This window comes from Elaeis guineensis, chromosome 5, assembly GCF_000442705.2.
Source record: "Elaeis guineensis isolate ETL-2024a chromosome 5, EG11, whole genome shotgun sequence".
Lineage (NCBI taxonomy): Eukaryota > Viridiplantae > Streptophyta > Magnoliopsida > Arecales > Arecaceae > Elaeis > Elaeis guineensis.
In genome coordinates this window covers 74,084,514-74,107,049 of record NC_025997.2, presented here as the reverse complement: position 1 = coordinate 74,107,049, position 22,536 = coordinate 74,084,514, and positions in this window count along the sequence as shown.

Genomic DNA, 22,536 nt, shown 5'->3' with positions numbered 1-22,536 from the left:
TCATATAAGTTATTTAGCTTGAAAACTGAAGTCTTCTTTATATCCATATAAAAGTTTTCATAGATATAAATTTGACTAGCCACCCCGGTTGGTCGTCCGATCAATCTACAATAGAGGGCCTATGATATTTTATTATTTATTTATTTATTTTAAAAGATCTTAATCATTATAAAATAAATAAATAATAAATAAATAAAGAGGAAGAAGAAGAGGGATTGTGTCTTAAGGTCATCTCGCCGTCGTCCCTCTCCCTCTGATGATGATGGCCGAACCTTCGGCCTGCATCCAACAGCCACCCATGCCTAGCCGCTAGCAACCCGCTGGTCAAATAAAAGAACAAAATGGAAGAGGGACACTCAAGTATTCCCATCATCGTGCCCTCCTCTCATTGGAATGGTTGGCCGGATTGCCAGTGGCCCTCTAGGATGGGCCGACATCAATCCTGCTAAGCCGCCGCACAGTCCCCTACTCTTTTGTGACCACCCACTGTCAATTTATAACAAAAAGGGAGAGGAGGTAGAAGACGGAGCTGTTAAATCTCAATAAACCGATGGTTCCTCCTCCCAATCATCGGCATAAAAGGGTGATGGGTCTTGGGGAGAAGGTAGTAGTTTATCAGATGAGGCTTTTTAGTGGCCCCTGGCGAAGTTTTAGGGGGAGGAGTGCTGGTTTTAGCTTCTTCTCCACTGATTCTCATGGAACCAGCTCATCATCAGCATATTGACGGTCAAGAGATCGATATGGGCTGTTCTCGATTGATTTAGTTGGCTAGTAGCTCGTTGGTGGAGATTACCAAGGTAAAGGCTCGCTTTTCGCTGCTTCCACCGCTTGAATCGGAAAGAAGAATAAAGAAGGGAAGAAATAGGATCGGGTTTTAGTTTCGAACGGAAATTTGAAACTGGGTTGATTCTTAAAGAAAGGAATGGGTTCAGATTTTTGGGTTTTGGGTTTGGATGCATAAACCTAGATCCATTAAGTACCAATTAGCCCTTAATAAACTGACTAAACTAGACCAAATTGAGTTGGTTTAATTTGGTTTAGGAGACTTTTGCAATTTAGTCCTTGATAAAGTGATTTATGAAGAAAAAATGGGTAGCTCAAAGCATGTATTTTTAAAATTTTACAACAAAAAATAAAAGATTAAACACTTTAATCTTTTAAACATGCCTTGGATCAGATCTAAACTATTAATTAAGGATCCATGACATAAAAAATTTATATATAAAATCAGATATATAACAGAAAACTGCATCGATCACATCGATGTCCTGAATTTGAACTAACCTTTAGATCACATCGGTTGAGTTCAGAACTCATCACCTTTTCACGGATTGATGATCTCCGCTGCTGGTAGGTGTGGTACAAAGCTCTTGCTGATGTCGAGCAGCTGCACATATTGTTCGGCCTCTACAGATCATCCACTCGAAGTCCTGATCGGATCTTCCTTCATGAGAGTGCTAGCTCGCATCGAAGGCTCTAGATGGCTGATCCAAGCTCTTTTTTCAGATCTCCTGGACTCCTCTAGATCAGAAGATGAAGCTTTACAAGGTGGTCATGTGAAAGATTGAACAAGACTCACTCTTATATTTTTCTTCTCATAAAATCTAGAGTTGAAACTCTAGACCTTACACCTCACGTCCGAGGGGAAGAACACTTCCTCTATTTCTCAAGCACAGAAGCCCACCCCACTCTCAACTTTTCATACTCCAACTCTCAAGTTTCTCATGCCAAAAATCACTTCTAATCTTGCACAAAACTGATTCCTTCTTAAGGGTGGGGTCCCATGAAAGATAAGCATAAGGAAAAGATAGTTTTGGTTTAATTTCAAACGTTGGTTGATCCTTATCACCAATTCAAATTATATTTAAATTAAATTTTAAACCAAACTTTATCTTCATCTTATAAACTTAGAGAAGGATCAACCAACATCAGAATGGTGCTAAAAATCTCATGCAAAAATACTTTATGCATGGAGAAAGGTGATGGCGTGAAGAGAAGAGTCCAACTCAATTTGGATTCTAGATTTTTATTTAAATTCAAACCTATTTGAACTCAAATTTAAACCAACCAATTTTTAATTCAAAAGGAATTAGATGTGGATGTGGAAAAGCTTCTGGGTATGAGAAAAATTTATGTAAAAATTTTTTCTCATATGAAGAATAAGAGGGTGCAGAGAAAGGAAGTGTAAGAGATTTAAATTCAAATTATTTTCTCATCCAATTAGATTTTTAACCCAACCAAATTAGGTTAGACCCAATTAGATCACTAAACTTAATCTAATTAGATAGTAAATAATCTCGATTAAATCTTAATCAAATAAAAAATTAATCAAGCTCGAATTTTGATCAAATAAGGAATCGAATACTCTTAGCAATTAGATCATCTCATAATTTAATCGGGTCAAGCCAAATTGAATTGAATTCAATTAGATTTGATCCAAACCTCAATACTCAATCAAATTGAGCTAATTAATAATCTAATTACTAATCAATCCTCCTATAATTCACCAATAATTAGTGAATTAATTTATTACAACTTTTATATAGGATTAATCATCAATCGAATTGACTGTTTTACCCTAGAATGATTTTTAATGGTTGATCAGCCATATGATTAATCAGAAACTTTTTTGAGTGTGACCCTATAGGTTCGAATCTAAATCGATAGTATAGAAATAATCTTTTTATATCAATCAAAATGACCATCTAGCAATGATACCCGACGTCCGAATAGGTAGAAAGATTGTGAAGCATCATTTAAGAACCTATTGGTATATGATTATCGTATAATTCATCCATTTGATCCAAATACTCAAGGTGACCTAGGATTTAACTGTCAATCCTGATATGGTCATCCATATTGTATTTCAATTTTCAAATCCATCACATGGATTATCTCGATTGAGGTTTTACTGAATTGAAACATACTGATACATTAACTCCTACTTATTCAGAGGGGTCAATTTCATCTTGACTCACACACCGACTTCTCAAGTACTTGACTGTGCTCAAAAATCTTTCATCACTGAATTAAAAATTCAGATAGCCCAGCACCAAAGCACAGTGAGTTGCTTGCAAGTCATTATGGTAACCTCAGATCGGAGGGATACTTATACCCATATCCTTCACGAGCTACTTTTGACAATAGAGTGCTCAGCAGTTGGTCACATTTAGTGGGATGTACTCCTCCATCTCACTTGCATGCCATATCAGTGAAGAAAAATTTGAGTGCAGGGGTAAAATGGTAATTTTAAATTTTTTTCAAAATTATTATTTTACAGTGAAAATAATTAATTAATCTAATTAATTAACATGTGTTTATCCTACACTAGGATCTAAATATGATATACAGCATGCATGGATTTAAATTTGAAATTCAAATTTGAACAGTAAACAATTTACTGTTCTGTATTCAGAACACAATACCTTTATGTGGGTAGTCGATCACCGCAATCTAATCACCGTCGGGAGGTTCTGATCATCGCAACACAGTCACACAGGATGTTTGGCCTCTGTGGATCATCCACATGAGGCTCCCGATCTGATCGGCTCCTCACGAGTGCTAGCTCGTTGTAGAGTCCTTTTGATGGCTGATGCTGATCGAACTCCTTCGATCGATGTCTGTCGATTCCACGGATGATCCGGATCGTCAGCAAACGTGCTTGAGAGGTAGATGATTCTCTCACTTGAATTTGGTGGGCTCACGATACTCGTAGCTCACTAACTCACTTCCCGAACTCCAGGCTAAAACCCTAGGGAACACTCTGAAAACCCCTGCGCCCAATATTCTTTCTTTTCTTTCATTTTTCTCTCGGAAGGTTTTGGACCTTCTGTTGGGAATAGTGTCCCAAAGCCAATTGTCAGCCTGTTGATGATTGTGCTCATTTTTATATTTATATATAAATTACGAATTAATAAAAAATATTTTGATATTTTTCATCACAAAATATTTCATCTTCTAATGAACTCCTATGTTGTGGTGAAGTCCTTAGGACTATTTAGACTCGACAAAGGAGGATTTGCCGTTTAGTCCTTAAATCTGTTCGCGACCAAATGATACGTTGTTACCAAGGACGACAATGTTTATCAAGCATAGGTCGTTGTGTGCCATATAGGTTGGTTGTCCTCTTAACCAATGAGTGTGGAGACACTGGTATGGCATACAGGTGAGATGTAAGGGTACATCTGCACTGAACGTGACTGACTCCGGAGCTATTTCTGCTGTCAAGATTTGCTCCGATGGAATATGGGTATAAATATCCCTCCGACTTGAGACCGCCACGGTGACTTGCAAGCAACTCACTATACCTAGGCACTGGACTACCTGAATTTTTAATTCAGTGACGGAAGGCTGCTGGGTGTAGTCAAGTACTTGACTTGTCGGTGCATGTGTCAAGATGGGATTGACCACTCCAGTTTAGGAGCTGTGTACAGTCGTGTTTCAATTTAGCAAAATCTTGGTCAGGGTAGTCCTTGTGAGGAGTCACAAGACTGTTTGAGTTGAGCACGATTCGGATGATCTGATCAGGGTTGACAGTTTAACCTTGAGTCGTCCTAAACACAGAGGTCAAAAGAATGAATTATACAGTAACCATATTCACGTAGGTTCTGAGTGTTGCGATTGCGACCATTCGACCTATCTGGTCGTCGGGTACCATTGCTAGATGGTCACTTCGATTAGTATAGGAATTGGTTTCTGTGCTACCGGCTTAGGTTCGAACCTGCGGGGTCATACACATTAGAGGTTCTTATCTAATCTGATGGCTGATGTAGAATCTTACATGTTTGAAACTCAATGATCGAGAATCAGGATTCTCTGATCACGAGTTCCACACTTATGGGTACCGGGGTCAAAAGTCCCACTGGTTGGGATTTTTCGATCAGGTTTACATATCGATGAATTCTGATGCCCGATTACCCATCGAATTTGGACTCAATATTTATGAGAGGTTTAATTAGTGATTTGATCACTAATTAACTCAATTTGATTGAGTAATTATTTTTGATCAAGTCCAATTGAATTGGATTCAGTTGGGTTTGATCCGATTAGGTTAAGAGTTGACCTAATCGTCGAGATGGTTTAGTCCCTAATTTGATCAGGGGTTGGGCTTAATCAATTCCTGATTTGATTAAAATTTTATTGAGCCTAATTAAACCTAATTTAGTTAGATTTAAATTAGTCTAATTGGGCCTAAGTTATTTGATTCAATTAGGTTGGTTTAAATAATTAAACCACCTTGACCCAATCTCCATGCGCCACCTCACTTCCATTGCACCCATTTGGATTCATAAGAAGGAACTTCTCATGAATTTTTTTCTCATGCCAAGCCCTCTCCATGCCCCACTTTAATGTGCCAAATGGATGGATAAGGATGATTGGTTGGCCATTCAAATTCAAAAAAAAGTTTGAATTTGAATGGACAATCAATCTTTGCACCTTATCCCTTTTTTTACGCCCTATTTATTACATGAGAAAAGATTTCTCATGAAATCACTCCATGCACAATTTAAGCCACGCCTCATGTCTTTAATGGATAAGGGATGAGTTGGTGTCCATTTGAATTCAAAATTTGATTTGAATTCAAATGTGCAATTACTCATCTTTATCTTTTTTTTTGGATAAGACGTTTGACGTTGTTATAAAAGGAGGAGAAGAGTGGGGCGTGCAAAAAGAAGATTTTTTGGAGAAAAATTCTGGGACATGAGAAGTCTTGTGCGTGAGAAGGAAGTCCATATCCTTTCAAGAGAAAAAGAAAGAAAAGAAAGAAAAGTGGGTGCAACGTTTCCGATGAATTCCCTAGAGTTTTAACCTGGGGTTCGGGAAGTGAGAAAGTGAGCTACGAGTGTCGTGAGCCCCAAAAATCTTAAAAAAATCTTCAACATCCTCTCAAGCACGTCTGTTGATGATCCGGAGTATCTGAAGAATCGACAGATATCGATCGAAGGAGTTCGATCAGCATCCACCGTCAAAAGGGCTCTATAACGAGCTAGCACTCGTGAGGAGTCGATCAGATCGAGAGCTTCGTATGGATGATCCACAGAGGTCAGACATATTGTGTGGCTACGTCGCAATGATCAGACTCTCCCGACAGTGATTAGATTATGGCGATCTACTATCCGCACAAAGGTACTGTATTCTGAACACATTACAGTAAAGTGTTTACTGTTCGAATTTAAATTTCAAATTTAAATGAATGCATGCTATATATCATATTTAGATCCTAGTGTAGGATAAATTCATGTTAATTAATTAGATTAATTAATATTTTTCCACTGTAAAATTATAATTTTGAAAAAGTTTTAAAATTACCATTTTATCCCTGCACTGAATTTTCTCCACAAATGGTATCAGAGCGGGTTCTAAGATATGATATATGAATTTGCATGCGTAGATTAAGTTATAATCTAAAAGTTTAAAATTTAAAATTTGAATTTTGAAAGTTGTTCAAAATTCAAAATTTAAAAGTTTGAAATTCAAAATTCAAAATTTGAATTTTGAAATTTGAAATTCAAAATTCAAAAATTTAAAATTCAAAATTTAAAATTTAAAATTTAAAATTTGAAATTTGGTTGAAATTTGAAATTTGAAATTTAAAATTTAAAATTCAAAATTTAAAATTCAAAAATTTGAAATTTGAAATTTGTTTGAAATTTAAAATTCAAAAATTTAAAATTTGAAATTTAAAATTTAAATTTTGAAATTGGTATATTTAGATATACTTGATCCAAGTAGCAAGTAATCGAATTGGGTTGGTTGCCATGGCTGTCCGGTCATAGGAGAAAAGTAGGGTTTAAAGGCCCTCTCCTCCCATTCGATGGGGTCTCCTATGGTGGTAGGGGTGCCGCTGTAATTATATCCCATGTAGATGAAGCAGCGAAAGGAATTAATTATAAAGGTTCAATTATGAAATTTATCATGAATGTGTTAGATTAGATCTAAAGAAATATTCATGATTTATTTTGATTGAGTTATTTTCTGTTATGTAATTAGCAATAGGATTGCTATTTATGAAATGTGCTGATCTATTTGTGAAATGAGTCAACATATTTGGTGAACAAAAAATAAAATCTTTCAAATTTGAAAATTATTTTCGAAATACCAAACCCTGACCTATCAGCCCAAATACTTAATTAAAAGAATTAAGTGTTGTCTAGTAGGTCTAGAATTGTGAATTAAAACCTAAGACAATGGCATAAACTTGTGGGTCAATGGGTTAGATAGATTAGGTCCATCATTGGGTTAGACCTAAGGTTAGCTTAAAGAAATAGAATAAATTAGAGTAATTGGTCAAATCTAATCAAAAGTTAAATTAGATTAGGTTAAGGATACTCTAGACTCAACTCTAATAGTTGTAGTTGAATGGGTCCATGTCTTTAACTAGACCAAGATGGACTAATTCATGGCTACGTGGTGGAATCCTATTTAATAAGTTGATCAAATTAAAACTAATGAATCGGTTGGTGTCTAAGGTAAGTTTGGCATTTTGACTAGTGGTTTTTAAGCGGGAGCTACTCGCAGTGATTCGATCTCTGACGAGTTAATGGCTTATCCCCACCACTGATCTCACTTACCTGGCCAACCTGGTGAATTAGATTTTGATTAGATCACTTGGTGATTAGGGCTCACCCATGTCATTAGGTAAATTAGTTTGACTGATTTAGGTATTCTTAATGCCAGCTTTAATTAAATCTTTTTTTAATCGACTTGGTGAAGTCAGTGGGAGGATTGAAATTGACTGGATATTTTTTTCTCATCTATCCTTTAATAAAATCCTCAAAAATTATTAGGTCCCTAAAAATGATTAAGTTATATTGATAACTAAGTCATAGCCTCCCATTAAGTGAGTGATAATGAGTTCATTAGTTTAATAATCATTGGAGGCCCAAAGGCCTGGTGCTTATTGACTAATGGAATTATCATTCATAATATGATAATTTGGTTTGAGTCTTTCTAATGGTGGTCAGGTTGGCCGGCCAAAGTCGAGCCTGATCATTTATTGGTCCGATTCACCAAATCAAATCATGTTAATGGTTGGACCTAACTAGATCTTTTCAGTGGAGGCCAAAGCCTACTGATTAGGTTCTGCGGTAAAATCAATTACTAGAAGTTGTTTAGAGAAACAACTGGTTATGAATCTACCCATAGATGCACATGGGTTGACCAACCAAAGTTGGGCTCGTGTGTAGTCTGTGTGGATTCTAGTACCCACTAAGGAATTAAAGTAATTCTTCGAATTGGAGGTTGAGGCTACCAGTTCGTAAAAATACTGGGAGAAACTTTAGACTAAAGTCCAAGTCTTTAGTATTTATAATTTATGTACTAATAGAGGTCTGATTTTTCTTTATGCAGCTATGGCCACTACCCTGTCCCTCCGGTCATTATAAGATAATGATAAGATCATGGGACCTAATTTCGATAGCTGGTATCGAAAATTAAAAATCATCCTTGAGCATGAGCGGATCCTTTATGTAGTAACGGATCCGACACCTGAGGACCAGCTCCGAACGTTAGAGGGACGGTTCGAGATACTTATCAGAAGTGGCTCAACGACCGCACCACCGTTCGGTGCATTATGCTGGAGGCAATGAATGATGAGTTCAACCGCAAGTTCGAGAACGCCCAGCCATAGGAGATGCTTCAAATGTTGAACGACTCCTTTGGCACGCCTGACGACGTTGAAAGGCACAAAACTAGTTGTGCCATTTTCAATGCTCGGATGAGGGATAGAGCCTCAATCACTAATCATGTACTGTACATGATCGAAATGATTGAGCGCCTAACTAAACTGGGCTTTCCCCAGCACGAGCAGCTCGATACGGATGCGATCCTTAATTCATTGCCCAAGTCCTTCCTCCCCTTCCTTACTCATTTTCGGATGACAAAGCCTACAGTGAACTACCACGATTTGTTGGAGTTGCTGCAGAACTTTGAGAAGGATCACCAGCTCCATAAGGAGTCGGTGAATGTTGTGGGAGTGTCTTCTTCTGGTCGTCGACCCTTTAAGAAAGGGAAGAAGAAGAACAAGAAGAAGAAGAATAAGAAGGTGCAGTTGCATGCTGGAACGTCTGCACAGGGTTAGACCAAGAAGCACAAGCCCGACCAGAGCCAGACGGAGTGCTTCTTTTGCAAGAAGCAGGAGCACTGGAAGAGGAACTGTCCTCTATACATTGCTTCCCTGGACCCAAACAGGTCGAAGAAGAAGCGAGGTACTTATATGATAACACCTTGCAACTTTTTCATTTGTGATACTACTGCCTGGATATTGGATACCGAAAGCCCTTATCATATTTGCAATTCGATGCAGGGTCTGCAGGTCAGTAGGAGATTTGATGAAGGTGAGAGATTCTTGAACGTTGGAGATGGAAGCAAAGTTTCAGTTCTAGCATTAGGAATCATGAACTTTGTAATCAATTCTCGAAACATAATTCTGAGTGAATGTCACTATTGTCCAAGTTTTTTATTAAATATTATTTTTGTAGGCCTTTTGGCCATGAATGGTTATCAATTTTTAATAAAAAGAAATATTTACAATATCATTTTGAATGGTGTTACAATATTTGTTGGACAACTTAATAATAAAATTTACTTCCTATCATAACCTGTTAATGTGGTTCAAACCTTCGGTAAATGCCCTAGAATAGATAATGTGTCAGAAGTCTACCATTGGCACTGTAGGCTAGGTCATATCAATAAGAACAGGATAAACAGGTTGGCTCAAGAAGGAATTCTTGAAGTAGGTGATTGTGAATCACTTCCAACTTGTGAGTCCTGTCTTCTTGATAAAATGACCAAATCACCTTTTACTGAAAAAGGTGAGCGAGCCAGTGAACTATTGGGTTTGGTACATTCTGATGTATGTGGACCCATGAGCTCAAGTGCAAGAGGTGGATATTTCTACTTCATAACCTTCACAGACGACCTATCGAGGTATGGGTATGTCTATTTAATGAAGCATAAATCGGAGTCCTTTGAAATGTTCAAACTATTCTGAAATGAGATAGAAAAATAAACTGAAAAGTGTATTAAAACTCTTCGATCTGATCGAGGAGGTGAATACCATTCCAATGATTTTCTAACATATCTTGGGGAGAATGGGATTCTCTCAGTGGACTCCTCCTGGAACATCACAACATAATGGTGTATCTGAAAGGAGGAATCGGACCTTGTTGGATATGGTTCGATCCATGATGGGGTTTGCTGGTCTGTCGATCTCTTTCTGGGGATATACGCTCGAATCGGCTTGTTACCTTCTAAATAGAGTTTCGAGTAAGTCTGTAACCAAAACACCATATGAGATATGGATAGGACGTAAGCCAGTACTCTCGCACCTTAGGGTTTGGGGGTGTCCGGCTTATATTAAACGTTTAATTACGGACAAGCTTGGACCTAGGTCTGACAAGTGTAATTTTATAGGGTACCCAAAAGAGATCAAAGGGTATTACTTCTACCTAGCTGATGAGCAAAAAGTGTTTGTCAGCCTTAAGGTAATCTTTTTGGAAAAGGAGTTCCTTGGTGAAGGGACTGTTGCCTCTAAGGTCGAACTTGATGAAGTTCGACAGGTGGAAAAATCGACACAAGTTGTTGAACCTGAACCAGATTTGGTTAGATCAGATCCGGAGCCCATTGTTCAAGCACCCTTAAGGCGATCTGGTGGAGTACCACGTCAACCGGACAGATACTATGGTTTCTTGGTCTGAGATGGCAATCCTATCGAACTTGATGAAAATGATGAGGATCCGATCACCTACATGGATGCAATGCAGAGACCCGACTTTGAGAAATGGCTGGAGGCCATGAAATCTGAAATGGAGTCCATGAAGGTTAACGATGTGTGGACATTAGTTGACCCACCCGAAGGAGTAAAACCCATAGGGTGTAAGTGGGTCTTCAAGAGGAAGAGAGGCACAGACGGAAAGGTGAAAACCTATAAAGTCTGTCTGGTTGCCAAGGGATATCGTCAACGTAATGGTATAGACTATGACGAGACGTTTTCTCCTGTGGCAATGCTCAAATCCATTCAGATTATGCTTGCGATAGCTGCCCATCTGGACTGTGAAATCTGGCAGATGGATTTGAAGACAGCTTTCCTAAATGGAGAGCTGGATGAAAAGGTGTATATGATACAACCTGAAGGATTCACATCTATAGATGAGTCTAAGGTGTGCAGGCTACAGAGGTCCATTTATGGACTTAAGCAGTCATCACGGAGTTGGAACATACGTTTTGATAAGACGATCAAGACGTATGGCTTCGTTAAGAATGGAGAAGAGCCATGCATTTATAAGTGGGCTAATGGTCCAGTAGTAGTATTTCTTGTATTGTATGTGGATGACATTCTCTTAATCGGGAATGATGTCCCTGCATTACAGGGAATAAAGATTTGGCTGTCGTCACAGTTCTCCATGAAGGATCTGAGAGAAGCTTCCTACATCCTAGGGATGAGGATCTATAGGGATAGATCTAAAAGGTTGCTTGGTTTATCCCAGTCTACGTACATAGATACTATACTGAAGAGGTTCAGCATGGAGAATTTCAAAAAAGGCTATCTTCCGATAGGCCATGGAATTTTTCTCTCGAAGAGGGATCATCCGACAACACCTCAAGAGAGAGAGCGTATGGGTAGGATTTCATATGCTTCGACAGTGGGATCTATCATGTACGCCATGACATGTACACGACCAGATGTGGCATACTCACTAGGGGTAGTGAGTAGATACCAATTTGATCCAGGAGAGAATCACTGGAAGGTTGTTAAAACCATCCTGAAGTATTTAAGAAATACTAAGGACCAGTGGCTTGTTTATGGTGAATCGGACTTAAGACTTATAGGATTTATAGACTTTAGTTTCCAGTCTGATCATGATGACAGTAAAAGTACATCAAAATTTATTTTTACCCTTAATGGTGGGGCTATCTGCTGAAAAAGTTCCAAGCAGCACACAGTGGCTGATTCAGTTTGCGAGGTGGAGTATGTCGCTGCATCAGATGCTGCCAAAGAAGCGGTGTGGCTGAGGAAATTCATCACCGAGCTTGGAGTAGCACCCTCCCTTGTTGGTCCAGTTCTGCTCTACTATGACAGCTCTGGAGCCATTGCTCAGGCGAAGGAACCAAAGGCACACCAGTGGACGAAGCATATTCTGTGCCGCTACCATCTCATCCAAAAAATTATGGATCGAGGTGACGTCGATCATCAGAAGATCGACGGGAAGGAGAACCTGGCTGACCCATTCACTAAAGCCATTGCGGTGAAGGAGTTCGACAACTACAAGTCGAAGATGGGTATTAGATACTGCACCGATTGGCTTTAGGCCAAGTGGGAGATTGTTGGGAATAGTGTCCCAAAGCCAATCGTCAGCCTGTTGACGGTTGTGCTTATTTTTGTATTTGTATATGAATTAATAAAAATTATTTTGATATTTTTCATCATAAAATATTTCATCTTCTAATGAACTCCTATGTTGTGGTGAAGTCCTTAGGACTATTTAGACTCGACAAAGGAGGATTTATCCTTTAGTCCTTAAATCTGTTCGCAACCAAATGATACGTTGTTACAAAGGACGACAACGTTTATCAAGCATAGGTCGTTGTGTGCCATATAGGTTGGTTGTCCTCTTAACCAATGAGTGTGGAGACACTGGTATGACATACAGGTGAGATGTAAGGGTACATCTGCACTGAACGTGACCGACTCTGGAGCTATTTCTGCTGTCAAGATTTACTCCGATGGAATATGGGTATAAATATCCCTCCGACCTGAGACCACCATGGTGACTTGCAAGCAACTCACTGCACTTAGGCATTGGACTACCTGAATTTTTAATTCAGTGACGGAAGGCTGCTGGGTGTAGTCAAGTACTTGACTTGTCGGTGCGTGTGTTAAGATGAGATTGACCACTCCAGTTTAGGAGCTGTGTACAGTTGTGTTTCAATTTAGCAAAACCTTAGCTAGGGTAGTCCTTGTGAGGAGTCACAGGACTGTTTGAGTTGAGCACGATTCGGATGATCTGATCAGGGTTGACAGTTTAACCCTGAGTCATCCTAAACACAGAGGTCAAAAGGATGAATTATACAGTAACCATATTCACGTAGGTTCTGAGTGTTGCGATTACGACCATTCGATCTATCCGATCATCGGGTACCATTGCTCGATGGTCACTTCGATTAGTACAGGAATTGGTTCCTGTGCTACCAGCTTAGGTTCAAACCTGCGGGGTCACACACATTAGAGGTTCTTATCTGATCTGATGGCTGATGTAGAATCCTACACATTTGAGACTCAGTGATCGAGAATCAGGATTCTCTGATCATGAGTTCCACACATTATGGGTACCGGGGTCAAGAGTCCCACTGGTTGGGATTTTTCGATCAGGTTTACATATCGATGAATTCTGATGCCCGATTACCCATCAGATTTGGACTCAATATTTATGAGAGATTTAATTAGTGATTTGATCACTAATTAACTCAATTTGATTGAGTAATTATTTTTGATTAAGTCTAATTGAATTGAATTCAGTTGGGTTTGACCCGATTAGGTTAAGAGTTGACCTAATCGTTGAGATGGTTTAGTCCCTGATTTGATCAGGGGTTGGGCTTAATCAATTTCTGATTTGATTAGAATTTTATTGAGCCTAATTAAGTCTAATTTAGTTGTGTTTAAATTAGTCTAATTGGGCATAACTTATTTGGTTCAATTAGGTTGGTTTAAATAATTAAACCACCTTGACCTATCTCCATGCGCCACCTCACTTCCATTGCACCCATTTGGATTCATAAGAAGAAACTTCTCATGAATTTTTTCCTCACACCAAGCCCTCTCCATGCCCCACTTTAATGTGCCAAATGGATGGATAAGGATGATTGGTTGGCCATTCAAATTCAAAATAAAGTTTGAATTTGAATGGGCAATCAATCTTTGCACCTTATCCCTTTTTTTATGCCCTATTTATTATATGAGAAAAGATTTCTCATGAAATCACTCCACGCACAATTTAAGCCACGCCTCATGCCTTTAGTGGATAAGGGATGAGTTGGTGTCCATTTGAATTCAAAATTTGATTTGAATTCAAATGTGCAATTACTCATCTTTATCCTTTCTTTTGGATAAGACGTTTGACGTTGTTATAAAAGGAGGAGAAGAGTAGGGTGTACAAAAAGAAGATTTTTTGGAGAAAAATTCTGGAGCGTGAGAAGTCTTGTGCATGAGAAGGAAGTCCATATCCTTCCAAGAGAAAAAGAAAGAAAAGAAAGAAAAGTGGGTGCAAGGTTTCCGGTGAATTCCCTAGAGTTTTAACCTGGAGTTCGGAAAGTGAGAAAGTGAGCTACGAGTGTCGTAAGCCCAAAAAATCTTAGGAAGATCTTCAACATCCTCTCAAGCACGTCTATTGATGATCTAGAGTGTTCGAAAAATCGACAGACATCGATCGAAGGAGTTCGATCAGCATCCACCGTTAAAAGTGCTCTTCAACGAGCTAGCACTCGTGAGGAGTCGATCTGATCAGGAGCTTCATGTGGATGATCTGCAGAGGTCAGACACACTGTGTGACTGCATTATGATGATCAGCCTCTCCCGACGGTGATTAGATTGCGGTGATCTACTACCCGCACAAAGGTATTATGTTCTGAACACATTACAGTAAGGTGTTTACTATTCGAATTTGAATTTCAAATTTAAATAAATGCATGTTATATATCATATTTAGATCCTAGTGTAGGGTAAATTTATATTAATTAATTAGATTAATTAATATTTTTTCACTATAAAATCATAATTTTGAAAAAGTTTTAAAATTACCATTTTACCCCTGCACTGAATTTTTTCCACTCTTTCACCTCACGCACAAGGCTTCCTCATGCCCCCCTTTCTTTCTCAAAAATTTTCTACGCACGCCCCACTTCCCTATCTCTTTTAAAACAGTTCAAAACGTGTCTTATCCACGTGAGAGGATAAAGATAAGTAGTTGCACATTTGAATTCAAATCAAATTTGAATTCAAATGCAAACCAACTCATCCCTATCCACTTGGGTGTGAGAAGAGAAGGTGTGAGGCTGCTTTGTGCATGGAAAGGTTTCATGAGAAACTCTTTCTCGTGTTAGATATGGGGTGCTAAAGTGGATACGGTCATGAAGGCGCAAGAGATAAGTTATCCATTCAAATTCAAACACGCTTTGAATTTGAATGGCTAACTAATCAATTTTATCCAAAGATTGGCGCACATGAGTGGGCGTGAGAAGGGCTTTACGTGAGAGAAAATTCATGAGAAGTTTCTTCTCGTGAATTCAAATGGGCGCAGAGATATGAGGTGGCGCAGGGATTGAAATTCAAATGGTGGTTTAATCTTAATTGAACCAACCTAATCAAAATAGGTTAAGCACAATTAGACTAAATTAAACCCAACTTAATTAGGCTTAATTAGGCTCAATAAAATCCTAATCAAATCAGAAACTGACTAAGTCCAACCCCTGATCAAATCAGGGATCAAACCATCTCGACGATTAGGTCAACTCTTAACCTAATCGGGTCAAACCCAACTGAATCCAATTCAATTGAACTTGATCCAAAAATAATTACTCAATCAAATTAAGTTAATTAGCGATCAAATCACTAACTAAACCTCTCATAAATATTGAGTCCAAATCTGATGGGCAATCGGGTATCAAGGTCCATCAATATGAAACCTTGATCGAAGAGTCCCAAACCAGTGGGACTCTTGACCCCGGTACCCAAAATGTGTGGGACTCGTGATCAAAAAATCTTGATTCTCGATCATAGTGTCCCAGACATATAGGACTCATAGTCCATGAATATTAGGACTCTTCATCAGCCATCAGATCAGATAGGAACCTCTAATGTGTGTGACCCCGCAGGTTCGATCCTAAGTCGGTAGCATAGGAACCAATTCCTGTACTAATCGAAGTGACCATCTAACAATGGTACCCGACATTCGGATAGGTTGAATAGTCGCAATCGCAACACTCAGAACGTACGTGAATATGATTACTATATAATTCATCCCTTTTGACCCCTGTATATAGGATGACTCAGGGTTAAACTGTCAACCTTGATTAGATCATCCGAGTCGTGCTCAACTCAATCAGTCCTGTGACTCCTCACTAGGACTACCCTGGTCAAGGTTTTGCTAAATTAAAATATGACTGTACACAGCTCCAGAACTGGAGTGGTCAATCCCATCTTGACACACGCACCGACAAGTCAAGTACTTGACTACACCTAGCATCCTTTCATCACTGAATTAGAAATTCAGGTAGTCCAGTGCCTAAGTGCAGTGAGTTGCTTGCAAGTCACCGTGGCGGTCTCAGGTCAGAGGGACATTTATACCCATATCCCATCGGAGCAAATCTTGACAGCAGAGATAGCTCCAGAGTCGGTCACGTTCAGTGCAGATGTACCCTTACATCTCACCTGTATGCCATACCAGTGTCTCCATACTCCTTGGTTAAGAGGACAACCAACCTATATAGCACACAACGACCTATGCTTGATAAACGTTATTGTCCTTGGTAACAACGTATCATTTGGTCGCGAATAGGTTTAAAGACTAAACGACAAATCCTCCTTTGTCGAGTCTAAATAGTCCTAAGGACTTCACCACAACACAGGAGTTCATTAGAAGATGAAACAATTTTATGATGAAAAATATCAAAATAACTTTTATTTATTTATAATTTATATACTAATACAAAAAGAGTACAACCGTCAACAGGCTGACGATTGGCTTTGGGATACTATTCCCAACAATCTTCCACTTGGCCTAAAGCCAATCGGTGCAGTATCTAATACCCATCTTCGACTTGAAGTTGTCGAATTCCTTCACCGCAATGGCTTTAGTGAATGGGTCGGCCAGGTTCTCCTTCCCGTCGATCTTCTGAAGGTCGACGTCACCTCGATCCATGATTTCCCGGATGAGATGGTTGCGGCGCAGAATATGCTTCGTCCGCTGGTGTGCCTTTGGTTCCTTTGCTTGAGCAATGGCTCCAGAGCTGTCACAGTAGAGCAGAACTGGACCAACAAGGGAGGGTGCTACTCCGAGCTCGGTGATAAATTTTCTCAGCCACACCGCTTCTTTGGCAGCATCTGATGCAGCGATATACTCCACCTTGCAAACTAAATTAGCCACTGTGTGCTGTTTGGAACTCTTCCAGCAGACAGCCCCACCATTAAGGATAAAAATAAATCCCGACACACTCTTGCTGTCATCATGATCAGACTGAAAACTAGAGTCTATAAACCCTATAAGTCTCAAGTCCGATTCACCATAAACAAGCCACTGGTCCTTAGTATTTCTTAAATACTTTAGGATGGTTTTAACAACCTTCCAGTGATTCTCTTCTGGATCAGATTGGTATCTACTCACTACCCCTAGTGAGTATGCCACATCTGGTCGTGTACATATCATGGCGTATATGATAGATCCCATTGTCGAAGCATATGGAATTCTACCCATACGTTCTCTCTCTTGAGGTGTTATCGGACAATCCCTCTTTGAGAGAGAAATTCTATGGCCTATCGGTAGATAGCTTTTTTTGAAATTCTCCATGCTGAGCTTTTTCAGCATAGTATCAATGTACGTGGACTGGGATAAGCCAAGCAACCTTTTAGATTTATCCTTATAGATCCTCATCCCTAAGATGTAGGATGCTTCTCCCAGATCCTTCATGGAGAATTGTGACGACAGCCAAATCTTTATTTCCTGTAATGCAGGGATATTATTTCCGATTAAGAAAATGTCATCCAGATACAATACAAGAAATACTACTACTGGACCATTAGCCCACTTATAAATGCAGGGCTCTTCTCCGTTCTTAACGAAGCCATACGTCTTGATCGTCCTATCAAAACGTATGTTCCAACTCCGGGATGCCTGCTTAAGTCCATAAATGGACCTTTATAGCCTGCACACCTTAGACTCATCTGTGGATGTGAATCCTTTAGGTTGTATCATATACACCTCTTCGTCCAGCTCTCCGTTTAGGAAAGCTGTCTTCACATCCATCTGCCAGATTTCATAGTCCAGATGGGCAGCTATCACAAGCATAATCTGAATGGATTTGAGCATTGCCACAAGAGAAAACGTCTCGTCATAGTCTATACCATAACATTGACGATATCCCTTGGCAACCAGATGGGTTTTATAGGTTTCCACCTTTCCGTCTGCGCCCCTCTTCCTCTTGAAGACCTACTTACACCCTATGGGTTTTACTCTTTCGGGTGGGTCAACCAATGTCCACACATCGTTGACCTTCATGGACTCCATTTCGGATTTCATGGCCTCTAGCCATTTCTCAGAGTCAGATCTCTGCATTGCATCCATGTAGGTGATCGGTTCCTCATCGTTTTCATCAAGTTCGATAGGATCTCCGTCTCGGGTCAAGAAACCATAGTATCTGTCCGGTTGACGTGGTACTCTACCAGATCGCCTTAAGGGTGCAGGAACAATGGACTCCGGATCTGATCTAATCAAATCCGGTTCAGGTTCAGCTACTTGTGTCGATTTTTTCACCTGCCGAACTTTCTCAAGTTCGACGTTAGAGGCAACAGTCCCTTCACCAAGGAACTTCTTTTCTAAAAAGATTGCCTTAAGGCTGACAAACAACTTCTGCTCATCAGCTAGGTAGAAATAATATCCTTTAGTCTCTTTTGGGTACCCTATGAAATTACACTTGTCAGACCTAGGTCCAAGCTTGTCCGTAATTAAACATTTAACATAAACCGGACACCCCCAAATCCTAAGGTGCGAGAGTACTGGCTTACATCCTATCCATAACTCATATGACGTTTTGGTTACAGACTTACTCGGAACCCTATTTAGAAGGTAACAAGCCGATTCGAGCGCATATCCCTAGAGAGAGATCGACAGACCAGCAAACCCCATCATGGATCGGACCATGTCTAACAAGGTCTGATTCCTCCTTTCAGACACATCATTATGCTGTGGTGTTCCAGGAGGAGTCCACTGAGAGAAAATCCCATTCTCCCCTAAATATCCACCTCTTGCACTTGAGCTCATGGGTCCACATACATCAGAATGTATCAGACCCAAGAGTTCATTGGCTCGCTCACCTTTTTCAGTAAAAGGTGACTTGGTCATTTTCTCAAGAAGACAGGATTCACAGGTTGGAAGTGATTCTCAATCACCAACTTCAAGAATTCCTTCTTGAGCCAACCTGTTTATCTTGTTCTTATTGATATGACCTAGCCTACAGTGCTAAAGGTAGACTTCTGACATATTATCTATTCTAAGACGTTTACCAGAGGTTTGAACCATATTAACAGGCTGTGACAGTAAGTAAATTCTATTATCTAGTTGTCTAACAAACATTGTAACACCATTCAAAATGATATTGTAAATATTTTATTTTATTAAAAATTGATAACCGTACATGGCCAAAAGGCCTACAGAAATAATATTTAATAAAAAGCTTGGACAATAGTGACATTCACTCAGAATTACATTATGAGAATTGATTACAAGGTTCATGATTCCTAAAGCTAGAACTGAAACTTTGATTCCATCTCCAACATTCAGGAACCTCTTGCCATCATCAAATCTCCTACTGACCTGCAGACCCTGCATCGAATTGCAAATATGATAAGGACTTCTGGTATCCAATACCCAGGCAGTAGTATTACAAATGGAAAAGTTGCAAGGTGTTATCATATAATTACCTTGCTTCTTCTTCGACCTGTTTGGGTCCAGGGAGGCAATGTATAGAGGACAGTTCCTCTTCCAGTGCCCCTGCTTCTTGCAAAAGAAGCACTCCGCTTGGCTCTGGTCGGACTTGCGCTTCTTGGTCTGATCCTGTGCAGATATCCCAGCATGCAGCTGTACCTTCTTGTTCTTCTTCTTTTTCTTAAAGGGTCGACGACCAGAAGAAGATCCTCCCACAACATTCACCGACTCCTTATGGAGCTGGTGGTCCTTCTCAAAGTTCTGCAGCAACCCCAACAAGCCGTGATAGTTCACTGCAGGCTTTGTCATTCGAAAATGAGTAAGGGGAGGAAGGACTTGGGCAATGAATTAAGGATTGCATCCTTACCGAGCTGTTCGTGCAGGGGAAAGCCCAGTTTACTTAGGCGCTCAATCATTTCGATTATGTACAGTACATGATCAGTGACTGAGGCCCCATCCCTCATTCGAGCATTGAAAATGGCACAACTAGTTTTGTGCCTTTCAACATCGTCAGGCGTGCCAAAGGAGTCGTTCAACATTTGAAGCATCTCCTGCGGCTGGACGTTCTCAAACCTACAGCTGAACTCATCATTCATTGCTGCCAGCATTATGCATCGAACGGTGGTGCGGTCATTGAGCCACTTTTGGTAAGTGTCTCGAACCATCCCTCTAGCGTTCGGGGCTGGCTCCTCAGGTGTCGGATTCGTTACTACATAAAGGATCCGCTCATGCTCAAAGATGATTTTTAATTTTCGATACCAGCTATCGAAATTAGGTCCCATGAGCTTGTCATTATCTAATAATGACCGGAGCGACAAGGTAGTGGCCATAGCTGCATAAAGGAAAATCAGACCTCTATTAGTATATGAATTATTAATACTAAAGATTTGGACTTTAGTCTAAAGTTTCTCCCAATATTTTTATGAACTGGTAGCCTCAACCTCCAATTTGAGGAATTACTTTAATTCCTTAGTGGGTACTAGAATCCACACAGACTACACACGAGCCCAACTTTGGTTGGTCAACCCATGTGCATCTATGGGTAGGTTCATCACCAGTTATTTCTCTAAACAACTTCTAGTAATCAATTTTGCCCTAGAACCTAATCAGTAGGCTTTGGCCTCCACTGAAAAGATCTGATTAGGTCCAACCATTAACATGACTTGATTTGGTGAATCAGACCGATAAATGATCAGGCCCGACTTTGGTCGGCCAACCTGACCACCATCAGAAAGACTCAAATCAAATTATCATACTATGAATGATAATTCCATTAGTCAATAAGCACCAGGCCTTTGGGCCTCCAATGATTATTAAACTAATGGACTAATTATCACTCACTTAATGGGAGGCTATGACTTAGTTATCACTATAACTTAATCATTTTAGGGACCTAATAATTTTGAAGATTTTATTAAAGGATAGAAGAGAAGAAATTAACCAGCCAATTTCAATCCTCCCACTGACTTCACCAAGTCAGATTAAAAGGATTTAATTAAAGCCGACATTAGGAGCACCTAAATCAGTCACACTGATTTACCTAATGACATGGGTGAGCCCTAATCACCAAGTGATCTAATCAAAACCTAACTCACCAGGTTGGCCAGGTAAGTGAGATCAATGGTGGGGATAAGCCATTAACTCATCAGAGATCGAATCAATGCCAGTAGCTCCCACTTAAGAACCACTGGTCAAACTGTCGAACTTATCTTAGACACCAATCGGTTCATTAGTTTTAATTTGATCAACTTAGTGAATAGGGTTCCACCGCATAGCCATGAATTAAGTCCATCTTGGTCTAGTTAAAGACATGGACCCATTCAACTACAACTTTTGGAGTTGAGTCTAGAGTGTCCTTGACCTAATCTAATTCAACTTTTGATTAGATTTGACTAATTACTCTAATTTAGTCTATTTTTTTAAGCTAACCTTAGGTCTAACCCAATTATGGACCTAAGTTTATGCATTTGTCTTAAGTCTTAATTCACAATTCTAGACCAACTTGACAACACTTAACTCTTTTAATTAAGTATTTGGGCTGATGGGTCAGGATTTGCTTTTTAAAAATAATTTTCAAATTTGAAAGGTTTTATTTTCTGTTCACCAAACATGTTGACTTATTTCACAAATAAATCAGCACATTTCATAAATAGCAATCCTATTGCTAATTACATAACAGAAAATAACTCAATCAAAATAAATCATGAATATTCTTTTAGATCTAATCTAATACATTTATGATAAATTTTATAATTGAACCTTTATAATTAAGTCTTTTCGCTGCTTCATCTGTATGGGATATAATTACAGCGGCACTCCTACCGTCATAGGAGACCCCATCGAATGAGAGGAGAGGGCCTTTAAACCTTACTTTTCTCTTATGATCGGACGGCCATGGCAATCAACCCAATTAGATTACTTGCTCCTTGGATCAAGTATATCTAAATATACCAATTTAAAAATTTAAATTTTAAATTTTAAATTTTAAATTTCAAATTTCAAATAAATTTCAAATTTTTGAATTTCAAATTTTGAATTTTAAATTTTGAATTTCAAATTTGAAATTTCAACCAAATTTCAAATTTTAAATTTCAAATTTTAAATTTCAAATTTTTAAATTTTAAATTTTGAATTTCAAATTTCAAAATTCAAATTTTAAATTTTGAATTCTAAATTTTTAAATTTTGAATTTCGAACAACTTTCAAAATTCAAAATTTAAATTTTGAATTTTAAATTTCAAATTTAAACTTTTAGATTACAACTTAATCTACGCATGTAAATTCATATATCATATCTTAGAACCTCGCTCTGATACCATTTGAAGGAAAATTTGAGGGTAGGGGT